Source organism: Mustela lutreola, chromosome 3 (genome assembly GCF_030435805.1).
Source record: "Mustela lutreola isolate mMusLut2 chromosome 3, mMusLut2.pri, whole genome shotgun sequence".
In the NCBI taxonomy this organism is placed as follows: Eukaryota; Metazoa; Chordata; class Mammalia; order Carnivora; family Mustelidae; genus Mustela; species Mustela lutreola.
Genome location: NC_081292.1, coordinates 199,986,506 through 200,005,051, shown reverse-complemented (window position 1 = coordinate 200,005,051; position 18,546 = coordinate 199,986,506). Strand labels below are relative to the sequence as shown.

Below are 18,546 nucleotides of genomic sequence, written 5' to 3'. Positions count from 1 at the left end.
AGAAGAAAAATGGGGTCAGGAGTCCATTGTAAGTATTTCTTTTTGAATTTGCAGGATTCGACAGGGCGCCTGGGTGGCTCAGTTGGTTAAGCAACTGCCTTTGGCTAGGGTCATGATCCCAGCATCCTGGGATGGAGCCCGGCATTGGGCTCCTTGCTCGCCGGGGAGCCGGCTTCTCCCTCTCCCTCTACCTGCTACTCTGCCTGCTTGTGCTCTCTCTCTCTCCTTCTCTATCAGATAGATAAATAAAATATTTAAGAAAAATAATAAATAAATAAATTTGCAGGATTTGGCATAGGCCGAATAGGTAAAAGCAGGAAAAAAATGGTTCCCCATACAAACATAAACTCTGAATCTCTTTACTTTATATAGACTATATACCACCGGAAAGCAAGGGCCATGTCATTAACTGCTTTATACAACACTAGCTACAGCCCCATAAACATAAGGAGACCTAAAATTGTGTGTGTGTGTGTGTGTGTGTGACAGTCATGTAACAAGAGAGCCACTTCGCCTGGAAGAGCGGCAGACCAAGAATCGGGATATTCAGGGTTGGCCTTAGATATGCCCCCGTCAGTTGTAGCTCGCACCTACAGACAACCCATTAATTTCTCGGAGCCCCTAATTTCTCTTCCATAAAATGGGGATTTAAAAGCAAGAACAATAAAAACACAGTCACCAATAACAACAACAAAAAAAAATGCCCTTGTCTGCCTCACAAAATGGTAATTATAATAAAAGATGAGCTAAACACTCAAAATTATCAAGTGTAGTATAAACACAGGCTGGTATCCATGAATTGTTAAGTTAATACGAAAGAGGTAAGCTTTGCATTTTCTTAGAATGCTTTTAAGGGAAAGTTTCCTTTACTTAAGCAAAAACATGAATCTTCTAAAATGTCACTGGCTACGATGGCGAGTCATTTGGCATAATGAAAAGAATCTGGGGCAAATCACTTAATCTCTCTGAGATTTTACCTTTTCCTCTTTGTAGGAAAGACTGCAGTCTTTCCTACATCTCACCGCCTGCCTTACATTGCAAAGCATCTCGGAGATGGATGGATGTATAGATGAAATGTAGGAAGGCAGGTGGGTAGGAAGCCAGGAGGAAGAGGGCTATGGGGAGGGAAGGAGAGTGAGCCACTGCAGACTCTGCCCCGGGAGTACTAGCTTACTCTGCAGGTTCACCTGACGTTCCCTACCAAGTCTCTGTCCTCAGCCTCCTGCTAGCCCCCAAGAAGCAGAAAAATGAGCTCCTACCCTCTTAGCACCTTGGATATCCAGGAAGACGAGCACAAGAGATACTCTAGACAGCTACTGAAGGCACAAACAAAGAAAGGCCTGAGGGGCTAAAATCCTCAAATCAAACTTTCTCATGGAATCCATGCCACCCCCAGAGACTTATTGATGATCTCCCCCCTTGTAGCTCTGACATTCTAAATCAAAATACTACCCGAATACTTTGGGGCCCAGTAATGGTGGCTTTGATTACTGTCATTTTAAACACACATTAAGCCTTCAAAACTGTGAAAATAAACTCAACATTGAATTGGTGGGCTGATTTTTCTTTCATTAAAATTCTACTTTTCTATTAAAAAAATGGCAAGCACCCAGCTTTTTGTTTCTCAGGGAGGGCTCATTTTTAAACTTTCAAAGTATAGTAAACAACTTCTAAATTCAGGATAATTGAAGATCTGCCAGTTGATGAACAAAACAACAATGACTTTCATATCAACCAAAAAAGGGAACGTGGCTCAATCAGGTTTTTTTCTAACCGAATATCGTTTTGCCAACTGTACTTCTCACTAAAATCACAAAAGCTGCAGCCTGCAGACTACTAATGGACCACTACATGAATAAATAGAATTATGATCATCGCCTCTTTACATTAAAATTATTAGCTAAAACTAACTTCCCCAGGGATTCTTTTATGTTAATGAAAGACAGTAACACAACCGTTGGCAAAAGACACTCTTGGATCAGTTTTGTACTTCCTTAGACCAAACAGAAGAAATAAATTGTTTATATGCCTCCAAAAATAAGAACTTTCCTCTCCTTGAAGATACATTTGTACAGATCTTCCTCCATTTACAACGGGGTTATGTCCGGGCAAATATATCTTGAGTTGAAAATACTGTAAGTCGAAAATGCATTTAAAACGCCTTGCCTAACAAACCTCCTAGTTCAGCCTAGTCTAGCCCACTGTGAATGTACTCAGAATGCTTACATCAGCCTACAGTTAGGCAAAATCACCTAACACGAAACCTACTTTATAATAATGTTGACTATCTCGTGTGACTTACTGAATACTGTACTGAACATGAAAAACATCACGGCTATCGGGGTATGAACAGTAGTAAGTATGTCAGTTGCTTACTCTGGTGATCATGGCAGCTGAAGCTTGCGGTCATTTTTAGTTGTTCAATAGTGTATTATTATATTCACCTTATAACTATCCATCAAAAAACCAGGTGTGTAGTTTATGCTTACTGTGGGACTACTACATTAGTACACTAGAAGAAAGTAATTGCCCAAGTTATCCAATTAAATGATTAACCAAATTATCACATTAAATTTGTCACACTAGAAACAAATACTAAGTTATTAGTTTTTAAGTTCTGATAAAACATTTTGCAGTATGATTCACGGTAAGTTAAACTTAAGTTAAATGCTCACAGACATTTATTTATCAATTTGTGGTTCTTACACCCTTGGAAACATCTCAAAACCAGTCATAATCAATCAGGAACTATCTCATTCATCTGAATGCCCTAGCCTTGTAACTGACACTTAGCAGAGGCTAAAAAGAAATGCTTGCATAGTATTGTTGAAACATGATTATGTTCTAAGAACTATGAATCCAATAAAGATTGCATATTTCCTCCCCAACCACATCTATGTGACATATACCTTTAGCATTTAATTTGTATTTTTGTCAAGTAAAGTAAAAAAAAATTTGAAGCAAGAGGTTTGCAATTCTTGTCCCTTTTACTGAATTACTTGATGACACAAAATATTGGATCAGGGTGGTACGTGTAATAATGCTTACAATATACCACAATAAGACTCCTAAACCAAATCTTTCCTTTATCCACGAAGCACTCCATATGAGGCAAACCCATATAAACAAGTTATTATGGTACTGACTTTGGGGCACAGTGACTTCTTTTGCTGGCCTCGTCATGATGATGCGGACTAAGTCAAACCGCTTCATTCATTTCTTGCCCCTCTGCTGGCAAGAAATAATTTGGGTTACAAAATGACTTCACACGAGTTATTAACCATGCTAAATATCCAGCAGTTTTCAACATGGGCTTGATTTAGACAATTGACAAACATAACTCTGTTTTCTATAACTCTTTATGCACCCATACCCAGAGATAAAGCCCCAATTCTGTCTTCTTGAATTTCCAGCTCCTGCTTGGTTCCTACAAACCTTTTATTCTTTTCTCACAAAATGCAGTCATTAGTATCAAAATATTTTCTCAAGATCTGCTCTAATAGAGTCATAAGAGATGCTTGAGATTTCCATATTTACTGTCTCTATTATCTTTTTGGAAGACAATTACGGTTTCACTCCAGGGCATTCAAAATAACTGTCGCAATAATCTAAAAACTCCATTGCCCAGAGTGAGTATCCTTATACAAACATTTATTCTGGACAATTTAAGGTATTTGCTTTTACAAATGTAAGGCCTACAGATAGATATGTTTTACAAAAAGCGACAATAACATTTTGCATCTGGAATGCACAGGAAAATGACCTTTCAAAGTCACCACAGCGCAAAGTCACAGTCTCTCCAGTCTCGGAAAGCCCTAAGTCCTCAGGGAGAAGAAGCCAGGAGTGGAGAAAACCCTAAATGCCCAGGCTAGTTTGCCTCTTCTACACTGAGACCCTGCCCAAGTGTAACCTGACCTGTGGTTGTTAGTGAGAATATCACCTCTATTGTTAACTTACTCCCAGCAAACACATCTCTGTTTTAATGGAAAAGAAGATCTAGGTTCACACTAATCAGACCCAACGGAAGGCCATATTAACAATTTGGCAGGTGCCTGAGGGCCATACCTAATCTGCATAAAATGAAGCAGATTGCAACCGCCCTCATCTTTTTTATTTTTAAACTGGTTTTTGAAGCAGAGCATACATAAAATCTCAGAGGGAGAGACAAGGAGATGGTAGTGCATACATTTTCCTTCATGCCTTGATTTTCATTCTTTTGTACAAACCATCTTCCTGAATGGCTATTTACTGATACCAAGATAACAAAATAAAAGGTGCTAGGAAAAGGAGCAGGCAGGGATCACAAATATTATAAAAAAAGAAAGAAAGAAAGAAAGAAAAGTCTTATATCTTATAATAGATCTTCACAACCCTCCATAGTATAATTTTAAATCAGTCTGAATTTGAATTTGGTGTTCTTATATTTGGTAAAGACATGCTAAATGGAAATATGCTCCAAATTTGGGAAACGGGCTGCAGCTAACAGAAATTCCAAGACTAATAATTATTTGTAAACTTCTGATCTGTCTAATAGAGAAAAAGTTTATATTAAGTATCACCTTTATCATCTTAACACTGGTTTCTGCTGCTCATAGAATAATTTAAACTGACAGTGCTCTTTGTATCCTAGGAATTTATCATCAAAGTCATTCTGATCAAGACCGCGTGAATCTGAAAAAAAACTAAGCAATAATGAATGGTGGGTAATGCGCGCCACACAAAATCTGGAAAAGAAGAATAAACACACAAAGGTAAGTGTATCAGACAATTTTTCTAAACGGAGTGAACGTCGACATGGAAGTTTCAAGAGAGAGCCATGATGGAATGTTGCTTTTGTTGCTTTAGAAAGACATACAGAAAAGTGCTTAGCAGGATGCTAGGAGCACAAGGATGTTACAAGAAAATGGTTCTACCTCAGAGAAGCCATATCTTTATCTTAGGTATTGATGTCATTAAGGGCAAAAAATGGGAATGCCAGGTGGTTTTGAGGGAAAAGATAAGAGGATCTTGAAGTTGCTTCACAGGGAAATAAGAAGCCATTGGAGAACATTAAGAAATGATTGAGAGTTATCAATCTGTCAATATCAGCAAAAGGCAGGCACCAGCTTTCCCAGAGCCACGGAATCTAGGTCATAGGAGCCTATTGCATGACCTGGACTGTAGGGGAACCAGACAACTGTTGCATTAGAAAGCAGCGAGGGTGTCTGCTGGCCACGGTAGAAGGAATGACACAATCTGAAGACAGGCAAGACAGAAACTCAGGGATGCTATGGAGTGAAAGTACCGGGTTAGAATCCCAAGACCAACTCACCCAGCTCTCAGTAGTGCCTCTTAGACTCCTCCCTATAAAAAAGCTCACAATGGTCTCCATCTTAAGGACCGTTGAAGGCATTAAACGAGGGGATAGGAATTCAGGTTCTCTGTAAATTCTCAACTGCTAACCAAAAGTAAGTTGCCATTGTTGTTGACATTACAAAGGATAAACACAATGACAAAGAGTTTCAGATGACTGATTTTTTTGCTTAGAATCTTAAGAGTCAGGAGGACTTTATTTTCTTTCTGACAGTAAGAGTGAGATTCCTAAAGAGCTAAGTAAATGTTCTAACACAGTTTGAGTGGTGATGAATAGCCAATCTTTGAACTTTTAAAGAAAAGGATATAGATAAGATTTAACCAAGTTTAAAAAAAAAAAAAAAATCATGTTTGACCAGGAAAGGACATGTAATTATGGACTCTTAAGAATGGAAGTTATTTTGTAATTCCCTGTATACAGAATAAAAGGACAAAATTCCAGTGACTGCAAAAAACTCACACTTTTAAGTTCTTACTATAAGCTGGACACTTTCTCATTATGGTAATTTTCACAAAAATCTTATGATATAAATAAGAGTGTTTCTGTTTCAGATCAGGCTAGATAACTTGCCTAAGGTCACAAAAACGTTAAATGGAAGATACCTGAAGCCAGGTTTGCATGACTCCAGAGACCATACTCCCAGCTCCCGACCCCTGTATCATGGCACATCTTACCCTTTGGAGATGTGCCTTTTCAGCGTATGAGAGCAAACTCAAACCATCCCTCCAGCAGGGACAGCACTTTTCCGAACCACACCCCTACCCAACTACCATGAAGAATTAATCTCACTGCAGATGTATTTGTCCATGAACCAAATAACTACAGTTCATGTGAAATCTCCTTTCCCCATTAAACTGCAGGCTACTCCACGAAGCCTCCTTTTAGTCATCCCTATAGCTCGAGCACTAAGCTGGGCACCTGGCATAAAACAGGCATCCAATAAACATGCGGTGAATGAATCAGCAGAATTTAAAGGCTCCAAATGGCCACTACCTGGATACCAACCTTTCATGCTATTATTTTTATTAATCTCCTGTATTCATTTACGGAGGGTCAACGATGAGTCACACAGAGTTGCTCTAAGTGTCTTACATCAATACACTGATTTACTCCTCAAATTATATCCATAAAGTAAGAATTATCCCTATTTTAAAGATTAAGAAATAGTAGCAGAAAAAGATCAAGCAACTTGCTGTAGGTGCATAGCTTATAATAATGATAATAAATCTGGGAATTAAGTGCCTATTTGGGGCCAAGCACAATTCTAGGATTTAACATATATTATCTCCTTTGATCTTCACAACAAACTAACAAGGTAGATGTTATCATCACATTTTACAGATGGGAATACCAGGGGACAAAAAGGTTAAGTAGTTTCTCAAGTTACACAGCTAACAAACAGAGAAACCACTATTTAAACTCCGGTTTCTATGACTCCAAAGCCCACATTCTTTCTACTATATCAAGATCCTTTCTACTACATTATGTTGCTGAAATCTTTCTATTTTAAATACCTGAGATAAGCACTTGAGATAAAACAAATCCCTAATAGATTATCTAAATCTAAATTACATTTTTTTAAAAGATTTTATTTATTTATTTGACAGACAGAGATCACAAGCAGGCAGAGAGGCAGGCAGAGACATAGGCAGAGAGGCAGGCAGAGACAGAGGGAAGCAGGCTCCAGCTGAGCAGAGAGCCCAATGTGGGGCTCTATCCCAGGACCCTGAGATCATGACCTGAGCCAAAGGCAGAGGCTTAACCCATTGAGCCACCCAGGCGCCCCTAAATTGGTTACATTTAATAAATAGGACCATCAGAATTAAAAATAACACACACGTAGGGAGGAGGTCCAGGAGGGTAGGCCTGATTGAATGTACTGAATCGGTTGTATTTTGTTGGACCCCAAATACCATACATCGCTGTGAACATAAAGAGCTTTACCTTTCAAATGCATCGTTAACTTTTTTCACTCACTCATTTGTTTTAACATTTATGTTGTGTTTACCAGGTACTACAAGTACAGGTGGGTGAACGAGATCAGCCTGGTTCCTACACTCGTGAAACTTAGTCTCTACTCAGTCTAACCAACAAGCAAAGACGTCATCAAAAATTTAACAAGTGCTAGGCATGAAAATAATAGGATGCTGTGAGAAAGAATAACCAGGGAATCAGGAAAAGTGGCCCAAGGGATGAAAAGGAACCTGCCTTGTAATGAGTGGTGAAGAGGGTGCTGTGCCCAAGTGGGGGAAAGAATGTGGGACGGCCGTGAAGAAGGGAAGATGGCCTCGGCCGAGTTAAGGCAGCCAGTGGGGCCGCGAGCCGGAATGGAGGGAGGAGGTGGTGAAGGATGGAGGCCGGAACAGATGAGAAAGGCCTTCACGGGTCACAGCAAGTGTTTGGGTTTTGCTCTGAATTACACGAAAAACCAGGTTAGGGTTTTAGAAAGGTAACCAGCAGTGTTCCGTTTGTACGGAAGCCACCACTCAGGCTACAGAGGTCGTGACTTTGAACAGACGTGAAGCAAGTTCTAGAAGCTGCTGCTGCGGGTTAGGCGAGAAGGCAGGCCAGACTGGACCAGGGGTTTCCAAATCTTCCTCAATCCAAAAATCACTGAGCTCTGTGCCATTAAAAATATTAAAAAATAATTTTAAAAAGAGAGAGAGAGATTGAGAAAGGCCATGAAGTAGTTTCAGAGGCCCTGGGAATGTTCTTTCTATTTCCTTCACAGGATAGTGAGTGCAAGGGTGCTTGTCCCTGGTTTACTCTTCAACGTTAAACATGTATGTTACTTGTATACACATGGCATATTTAATAATGAAATATTTAGAGACTATTAATGCTGTGAGTTTTAGATGACAGCTATATCCTCAAATACTCAGATGTAGCAGTCTTGTCATTTTAGGCATCCTTTATTAATTCTTTGGTTTGACCCTGCATCTGCCCAAATTCTAATGAAACAGGTATTTTTCTAACCCCAGGTTAGCTGTAATAACAAGAAAACCGTAAGTTAAATTTAAAGTCTAACGTTTTGAAAATTCAACCTCTTAAATACTGGTGAAAACTGTGAATTTCTCAATTGGAAATATAATCCAGAATTTTTAAAGATACATTGTCCACTACCAATTAGTCATAAACATAGAATGACATACAAATGCAAAGGTATTTATTAAAGAGTTAGTGGGATGCCTTGCCAGTTCAGTCCATGGAGCACCTGACTCTTGATTCCGGGGTTATAAGTTCAAGCCCCACATCGGGTATAGAGATGACTTAAAAGTAAAATCTTAGGGACACCTAGGTGGCTCAGTTGGTTAAGCGACTGCCTTCGGCTCAGGTCATGATCCTGGAGTCCTGAGATCGAGGCCCACATCGGGCTCCCTGCTCAGCAGGGAGTCTGCTTCTCCCTCTGACCCTCCCACTTCTCATGCTCTCTTCTCGCTCGCTCTCATTCTCTCTCTCAAATACATAAATAAAATCTTAAAAAAAAAAAGTGATATTATTAATTTAAAAAAAGAGTTATCAGTAAAAATAAAAAAAAAATTTAAAAACCTAAATGCCTAAAACAAATGGGATGCTTAAGCAAATTATGGTATACCCACACCATCAACCATTAGGAAGTCATTAAAAATTAATGCCATGAGAAACATTTGCTATCTTGAGCGAAAAAAATGTTATACCAAGATATAGTTCCGTGCCTATGAGGAAGGAAGAAAAAAGAGACTTTAAGGGGGGGATGCCTGGGTGGCTCATTCGGTTAGGCATCTGACTTCATCTCGAGTCATGACCCCAGCGTCCTGGGATCAAGTTCTGCACAGGGCTCCTTGTGCGGCAGGGTGCCTACTTCTCCCTCTGCCTGCTGCTCCCCCTGCTTATGCATGTTCTCTCTCTCTCCCCCTCACCCCACCCCACTCTCTGACAAAAACAAAAACAAAAAAACTATGAGGGATGGGGAAAAGACTTTGTTAAGATAAGAAATATCTTGGACTGGGATGCCTGGGTGGCTCAGTCAGTTAGGTGTTTGCCTTCGACTCAGGTCATGATCCCAGGGTCCTGAGATCGAGCCCCATGTTGGGCTCCCTGTTCAGTGGGGAACCTGCTTCTTGCTCTCCCTCTGCCTCTTCCCTTGCTCGTACTCTCTCTCTCTCTCAAATACATAAATAAAATCTTAGGAAAAAAAAAAAAAAACTTTGACCCTACATGACATGAAATGAGTATCTTACTATATCCTTCATACTGTTTTGTATTTTTCAAATTTTCTACAATGGGTGCACTTATTACTATTAAATCACTGTGCATTCCTTGCAAATTATTAAGCAAAGCAACCTACCACAAAAAAAGAAGTTATTTGCATTCAGAAATCTCTGTTCTTTTATAAATTCTTGACTATTTTCAGGTAGGAAACCTCCAATTTAGAAACCCTTACATAGAAATATGAACAACTCTGATTTTGTCTAAAGGGACATTAAGCAAAAAAGCCCTGATTTTCAAAGTGGCTGGATAGGAACACCAACAATTTAAATCAATCTGGTCACTTAGCAGAAATTAAGTCCTCTCCTATTCTTTACCACCTATTCAGCTAACATCCACGCAGGGCCTTCCAGAAGGCAGGATACTACAGCACAGGGGGAGAGAGGAAAACAGAAGGCAGTCCCTGTCGATAGAGGTTTCTCATCACCTGGCTGGAGAAAGAGCAGGTAAGGCAAGACATCAAGGACAAGTCTGCAAGGAAATGGTCCCCATGCAGGTGCCCAGGGAAGGCAAAGCAGGGGACAGAACCACCTCTGACTGCGGCAGAGAAGTTGTGCCGGATGAGTAACACGCCTCCTTCTGAAATGCTCAAGAGGATTGCCAAAAGGAACAAGCAGCCCATGCCTACTCGGTGTAACCAATGTCAACACCAAGACAAGGAAGGAGACAAGAACTCTCACACGAAAACAACCATCTCAGAGCCTGGCACTCCTGCCTCCTGATCTGGACTTGCTTGCTCTGATTTCGCTCACTTCCCCCTTTGTGGGCTGCCTAAGGAATAATTATTATGTTAACAGACAGAAGACAAAATGTAAGTGTCAGCTCTAATTGACATAACCAGTAACTCTCAGCTAATGGTTACTTACCTTAATTAAAATAGTACACATTATTTAGAAGAAAGTTTTAAAATACCATGACAAAGAGCAATACAGGACGTAAAAGGGCTCGGTATAATTTGGGGTACAACCGCAAAAGAAAAATATGTCATTTAGGCCATAGATTATTAATTTACCACGTATATTTAGCATAAAGAAAGTATATTCACTTAAAAAATAAAACACTATGTTCGTTTAATGCTACGTGAGTCTTTTCAGGCCCCCCAAATAAATAACACTTATAAAAACACACTTTAAATGACATTTGAAATAAAATCACACAAATCTCAAACAAGTAAATTTTTAAAAGTAATTTGGCATTCTTTATTTTTGCTTCCAGTGTCTTATATTACATCAATTAGAATACTGGACTACCCATTCTTTTTCCTTTCTGGTTATGCTCCCATAGCTAAGAGCTTTACACTTGTAAATAGCCCCTCCCAGAAACCCAAATCTCCATATCTTAATATCATGAAAGCTGGAACTGTAAAATAAAATCTGTTAGCAGCTGAAATCTTAATGAGGTTCTACAAAGAAGCGGCTTTTCTGCAATGACTCAATGCATGGAAACAGTTGAGTGATTATAAATGCATGGGCTGAATGTGAGTTGGCAAATATAATACCACAGAATGTACCAGAACTAGGGTTGTCCCAGTTCAAATGAGACTATATTCCTTTACCAGTGCAAGCACACAACTAACCTGAAATGTCTTTGGCTGAGAGATAGGTGTGAGCCTATAAAATTATGTCCCTTGACTCCCCATTTACATGGTGACAATCTGTTCTGGCCCACCAGCAGCCTGTTCTTAAACAACAAAGCACTTCGGAAGGAACACTGCCGAACACTGGTTTCATCTGACATAATAAAGGCCAATGACAACTGCCTGGAGAGGTCGTTCTCAAAATTTGGGGACATGAGACCCTCCCCCCCCCATAAAGAACTTATGAAAATGAAGATTCTGGGATCTGTCAGTGAGGGCCCAGATGCAGGCTAGGATGGGCCCAGGAACACCGCACTTACATAAGCACCCCACAGCCAAGCAGGCCTCTCAAGGAAATACTAGAAGACGGTATGTTCCCCTAGGAAGGCGAGGGGGGAAATGCAGATGGGTGCAGAGAGGGGAGCCATGTTTCTGGGGTTTTTTGTTTTGGTTTTTGGGTTGTTTTTGTACTCTACCACTATCGATTTTTCAGGAAAAAGGAGACATTTCCTCAAAAGTATTCTGTGCACCTTCACGCATGTAACTGCAAACTTAAAACATGTCCTAGAAATATTTTGGTATACTCCTTCATGGTGAAGAAGTCAAAGTCCACATGCTTATTTCTAGTTTTACATATGTGTGTGTGCATACACATACATATGTACACATGTATATCTGTGTATATTCTTTTTTTATTCCCCACTCTGCCCCCCATCCTCCTATATGTGCATATTTTTTAAAAGGAAAAGAAAGCAAGAAAGCTCTTAAGCACTAAACCCCCTCAAATCCATTCTCATTTAGGAATTCCAAAAATTTAAAAATGTTTAATTAAATGACTACTGCACAGTCCACAGCAACTACCATTATTTATTCTGCACACACTGCACAGTGAAACCTTTGATTTTCATAATGATGTCTCCACAATTCTCACTTACTTCTTCCCTAAGTCCCTTAAATTCCAAGACCTATAGGCTAATAACATGTGTGGTTCTAACAACACGCAGTCCTTTGTCTTCAGCTGACAATCTACCCCCTCCCCAAGAAGAGCACTTTCCAGTGCCTTCTGAGTGCTTTTAATATCTGGAGAGCTGTAGGGTCTCACCCAAGTCGTCTGACTTGTGGGATTTGCCATGTACAGCACAATGAACACCTCTACACATATGGGACTATGTCAGGCTTCAATCAGAGCAGACCTGAGAGATATGAGGCCACAGGAGTCTCAGAGGCACAAAAGCTGGCTTCTTCTGATGCTGACAGTAGAGTTTAAGCAATGGTGTTCTTAAAAGAGCTATATATTCTATGGTCTAGAAAAGCAGATGTCAAAAAGCTGAAAAAAAATAATGGGTGTGTTTCTATGGTTAGAGTGACTTTAGAGGAGATGGTTTAAAAGAGCCATGAGGTTGGGGTACCTGGCTGGCTCATGTGATACTTGATCTTGGGGTCATGAATCTGAACCCCACATTGGGAGTAGAGATTACGCAAATAAAATTTAAAAAGCAAGAGTTGTGAGACTGTGAAAATTCTTGTATAACCACAAAAATATGAAAGAATATGAGTAGGCATCAACACAAGAAATAAGAGTAATAACAGTAACATTCACTGATTACAATGTCAATTTTTAGCCATTAAAATAGTATCTCACTTAATCCTTAGAACTACTAAAGTAAGGAGGGCTCTTAACCCATTTTACAGTTGAAGCACAGACAAACTAAGTAACTCTCCCAAGGTGAGATGCTCTAGTAAAGAATGAGGCCAGGATCTCAATACTACCCTAAAAAACCTTCTGTGTGACTGCTTTTGGAAATTTTCCCATGAGCTTAATTTTTTTTTTAATATTTTATTTATTTATTTGAGAGAGAAACAGTGAGAGAGAGCATGAGAGGCAAGAAGGTCAGAGGAAGAAGCAGACTCCCTGTGGAGCTGGGAGCCCGATGCAGGACTCGATCTCGGGACTCTGGGACCGTGACCTGAGCCGAAGGCAATTGCTTAACCAACTGAGCCAACCAGGCACCCCATAAGCTTAACTTTTTAAGACTCCATAAAAATTGTGGAAAGTGGAGCAGAGAAATAAGCAGGAATTTCTAAGAATTTTATCAAAGAGGTCACAGCTCAGAAAGACCTAAGAGACAGGAAACTTGCTAACTTTAACATAAAAGTTTTTAAATGAATTCAGGGACCAAATGATGATCTAAGAAAAGATAGGCTGACTGTTTAAGGGAGACGATAGCCTGTTAAAAAAAAATGCCTTATCTCCATTTTATTTGCTAAAGCAAAAGAAGCTTCAAACCAGAAATACTAGAAAAAGGGCTAAGAAAGACTTGAAAGCTAATATAGGAAACAAAGCCATAAAAGAACATCAGACTGCTGTAAATACGAGGAAGTCTTCTAGCCCAAAGAATTTATGTCCCAAGGTATCAGAATTTGTAGAAGTGATACGTGATGGTAAAAATAAATAAGTAAATAAGTAAAATCATGAAGAAACAGAAGAATTCCAAAACAAGTCAAATTTTAACTCGAAGTTCCAAATTTAGAACATAAAAAGGTTCAGTCCACAAAGAAAGTGTAACATCAAACTAAAATCAAGTCTTAAAAAGTCTTTTGGCCAAGGGTGCAGGAATGGCAGAAATATTTGAGAACATCTTTCATCATACCTTATCGACATGATAGACGGTAGAGCTAAGTAGTTTGTGCCTTACTGAAATAACTAGTCTCAAAGTAAACAATCAGCCTTACTAGTGCTTCTCAGGGTTATGACCCAGTGTTCTGTCTTTGGCCTTGCCGATTCAACACTGTGCCAATGATTTGGACAAAGATGCTGCTAAAATGTGTAGAGTTCATGAAGCCAGTATAGTTCATTCGGTGGGCTACTAACACTTGAATTGATAAAACAAAAGGAAATTTAAACAGGAATGAAGACATTAATAAATATATATGTATGTAAATTTTTGTCATCCCTAAATTCATGTGAAAAACAAGAACCGGGGCGCCTGGGTGACTCAGTGGGTTAAAGCCTCTGCCTTTGGCTCAGCTCATGATCCCAGGGTCCTGGGATTGAGCCTGGCATCAGGTTCTCTGCTCAGCAGGGAGCCTGCTTCCCCCTCTCTGCCTGCCTCTCTGCCTACTTGTGATCTCTGTCTGTCAAATAAATAAATAAAATCGTCAAAAAACAAAACAAAACAAGAACCAACCTTGATTATATTAAGGTTACTAATATGAGCCACTGTTGGTTATCTGCTAACCATAATTAATGCAGTGGTAAAATCAAGATCTCGTGTGAGGTCACGAGATGAGTTAGCTTCAGAGGGCCACGGATACCTAGAAAGCAGCCGGATACTAGGGTGGATACTAAGGGAGAGTAGAAGGACAGCTACAGGACCAAACGTACACACAGAAGTCCGGGCTTGCGTGTAGCCTGCAAAAAAAGGAAGTCCTCAAGAGGGCATTTTATTGTTATCTTCCAATTATCTGAGTTGTCTTCTAAACAAGCAAAGGAAATAGTATACTTTGGTCACTATTTCTTTTACAGTGTCCTGGAATGATAAAACAAGAGCAACTGGTAACAGACGCCTACAGCCCACAAAGAAGTGCTCTCCCTGTCCCAAGAGCAGGCTAGACGATGCTGTGCTGGAGAAGTCATAGAGGAAATTCCTGACCATGGTGGGGGACAGGAAGAGACGATGGTGTCTGACTCAACTATAATCCCAGTAGCTCCTTCCAGTTTTCCTCTTTTCACAGTCAATCCCACACGCTACGCAGCTATGTTATTTTAATGGTGATCTACACTGCACTGGAAAGGAAGGACTTTACACAGTAGATTTATTGATGTACGAAAGGCACTGAATAAAATAATAGCTAGAAAGCTGAATTCATTTTTTTTGAAAGCTGAATTTAGATCATATGTAAACTTTCCACCGTTTACAGAGAGATATAGACACGGCACCGTTAATACCACCTCCCAGAAGAAAAGCTTTCTGCACAGACTAGACGGTGAATTAACACATTTATCATGGCTAAATTAATCTGTGCCCTACAACTGTGCCCACTTTATATTTTCAAAACCTTACTCTACCAACCAAGACTAGAGTTTTCTATGCCGCCGAGTCATAACGCCACCTGCAACAAATGTCAACTTTTCTTGCAGGAGGAATCTTTGCTTGGAATACACATGCTGTTCCGCATTGTTTTGTTTTTAAAGACTGGTCGCAGCGCAGATGCCCTTCCTACTGCAGGGGGCAATGTTAAGAAATCCAACTTCAAAAGAGTCACTAGCTCATCTTCGCAATGTAATGATACTGCTGCTAAGTCTGGATTTAATTACAAGTGCGCAAAGCATGAGGGAGGGCGGAAGTCTGTCAGCACGGCTCCCTCTCCCCCATCACCACCACCCTTCTCCCTTGACTGACTCTTTCTTGGTTTGTACAAACGCCATAGCCCAGGGTGGTTCATGAGACGACTACAGAGACGACGAGCTGCTCCTTCTTTGTGTGTATGTTAGTGTTGTTTAAAAAAAGAAAAAAATCAAGAGCAGGTTGTTTTACTTGCTCCCTGAAACTCGGCTAGCACGCCTTGAACTCTGCCCTGCGAGGACACTTGGTCAGCCAAACTTAATCACAGGATCTAAGATTAGTTTAATGATATTTGAGGCAGCTGGGACAGACCCGGCCGCATTTCATGGTCCTGCTGTAAACTGAGTCATTGTTCCATGGGCGGAGTATGCCCATCTCAATCGGTATTCGAGTTAAACTGCTATTATCAATCCCTCATTCCCAATGCAGATAAGTCAACAATCAGGATAGGACCGTATTAATGTCTCAGTATTTCAGAACTCAGTATTTTCCAGTATCATCTGTAAACTTTGCTTCTTCCTGAAGCATCGGACAAAGAATGCTGAGAATTACCATCCTTACCAATCTCCAATCTTGAAGTGAGATTACACTGAGAAATTGACCTCCCAGAGCACATTGCTGTAACTTTAACTGCAGAATATTTTAGGCTGCAGTTCAAGAAAAATGAATGCTCCATTATTTTAACCCACTGCTCGGGGTGGTCACTCTACGTTTTAATGCAATGTGCTACACAGAAATGACATCATAAGGCTATCATAAAAGCAAGTGTTAAAACCTATGATGAATTTTCCTACTATAACTAAGCAGTTCATTAGTGTAAAAGTAGATCAAAACATACACTTATGGTCTGGTAAAACATTTACATTCACCTTTGTAAATACAAAAATAAAAAGTTTTTTAAAAAGCTATAAAAGCCCTTTTTGCCTCTTACTTCTAAAGCTCCATTAGTGATCTTAGACGCCTAGAGACTGTTGTTCTAATTAAAGAAGCCCAAATAGTAATTGCTAATAAATGGCATTTCTTAATCTTGGACAGTTTCTTTCTTCTCATGATAGAGATCTCATTCGGGCCAGTTTACTCTGTATCAAATTCAAATCACATTGAATCACCTCCTCTCCACCACATTCTTTCCCTTTTCATTCTCTAACAAAGCTTCCTTTGCCACGTCTCACAAGGCTTCCTTCCAAGTAATTCTTTATGTCTAGAAACCCATTTTTTCCCTTCCCATTTATGTCATTCTACTCTCACTTAAAACTTGCCTGTGTCCTTACTGAGTACAGTCTGTCATCCAGAAGCTCACCAAGTATATAATGACACAATGACTCCCTTTATTTTTCCTTGCTTATATTTATTTCAAACAAGATGGGAAAGAAAAGGGACATGGTATCACCAACAAATGAGTATCATTCTGTTTATTAATATATTTTTAAAGTATTCTTTTTATGTGACTACCACCATGTTGTAGACAATTTCTTCTTCACAACAGTGTGAGGGTAGGTTCTGTTTTTCTTTACAGACAAATAAACGGACGTTCATGGAGGTTTACCCTTATCCAATGTCACAAAGCAAGCGAGCGGTCCGTCGACTGATGAGCTCCTGCAGTGTGACTCCCAAACCAGGACTTTGGTCTCAAGAGAGGTTCCGGGGTAGTACGAATAATATGGCAACATCCTGTCCCGTATGGACAGGACATGGTCCCTAGACGCGAGTCACTCACAGAGAAGAGGAGAAAAAAATAAGTAAACGGAAGGATGCTCCTTCTAGGATAATTCTAAATGGGCCTTTTGTGTTGCAGGTGAACCGGAAAGGGAGCAAGCCCTTCAGAGAGTGCGCGAGGACAGAGATTCCTGAGAGACTCCGGTGCACCTGAAGAACAAGGAGAAACTCTGCTCCGAATGAGGGGCGAGAGGAAAGCAGCCACAAGGCTGGAAGCGCAGGAGAAGGAAGTAAGGCAGAGTGTGCAGCCCCTAATTGTGGAGAATACTAAAGCACTGCTGACCTGAGAGTGAAAAAGCAACCCGAGGCCGATGGGAGCGAGGCTGTAGGATGGCGTGTGAGGCAAACTTCAAAAACATCTAACAAGGAAAAAAATCAACTATGGCAGTGGCCTGAGTCTGGGACTAAAATACTGAGAATTTCTGTTTCCGTTCAGGGCAACGCTGATTGAGCATTTCTGTACAGCAAACACAAAGAGCCCATGAAGAGGGAGAAATCAAAGACACAAGAACTCTAGAAACGAATCACGAAGCAGGGTCCTGAGAAGGTGAGAGTCCGTGGCTGAGCGAGCAAGGAGGGGGCACAGCACCTGCAGGGAGAGGACCCCGCCCAGAGCTGCACTCCCGCACCAACCCGGCCAACACACGAAGAGGGCATCTACTTAGGACTGCAGTATTTCGGCTTCTGTGCTGTTCTCTATTTGCTCTACGGGTCTCTTCATTCTCCTCCCAGAGTTAAAGTAAGTCCCCCGCGAGTCAGGGTCAAATCTGGTATTGTTTTGTATCTCCCTCCATATTTAAAACAACGTGGACACATCTGATCTGACCGTATGTGCCTTATCATGGTGTGTTGAGGGCAAAATCAGGAACAGAGCAAGACACAACACCTCTTCTAACCGGGACAAGTCACAGATGAAAAATAGAAACTGTATCTTTGCTTTATATGGTAAGAGCTGCCCCAGATGGAACTGTAAAATACATGAGGAATGTAACTGAGGTATTTATCAGGAAAAGACCGTGTAATAAATTGTCACATTATAAATAACCCTGTTAGAGCAGGGGATCAAGAGTGAATCTGTTACCTTGTACTTTCCCTATAGTCACTAAACACAAATCTAGTTGATAGCAGAAAACTCCAGGGCCATGGAATATTATGGAGTGGTATTATAAAAAATATTTTAAAAATTAATACATGGAAAACTCTGGCTAGCCCTTTGGTTCCTCAAAGTAGGAGAAAACTTTTTTTTTTTAATTTGTATCTTTTCATAATCAGCATGTTTATCTTTATAATTTATCCAGTGTTTAATC

At 40.2% G+C, this 18,546-nt stretch overlaps 1 protein-coding gene across 2 annotated transcripts in view; it reads right to left on the bottom strand.

Annotated features, from left to right (window-relative positions):
- The window catches only part of SATB2 (SATB homeobox 2), a 187,505-nt gene that overhangs the window by 115,496 nt on the left and 53,463 nt on the right, over positions 1–18,546 (bottom strand). The window lies entirely within an intron of this gene.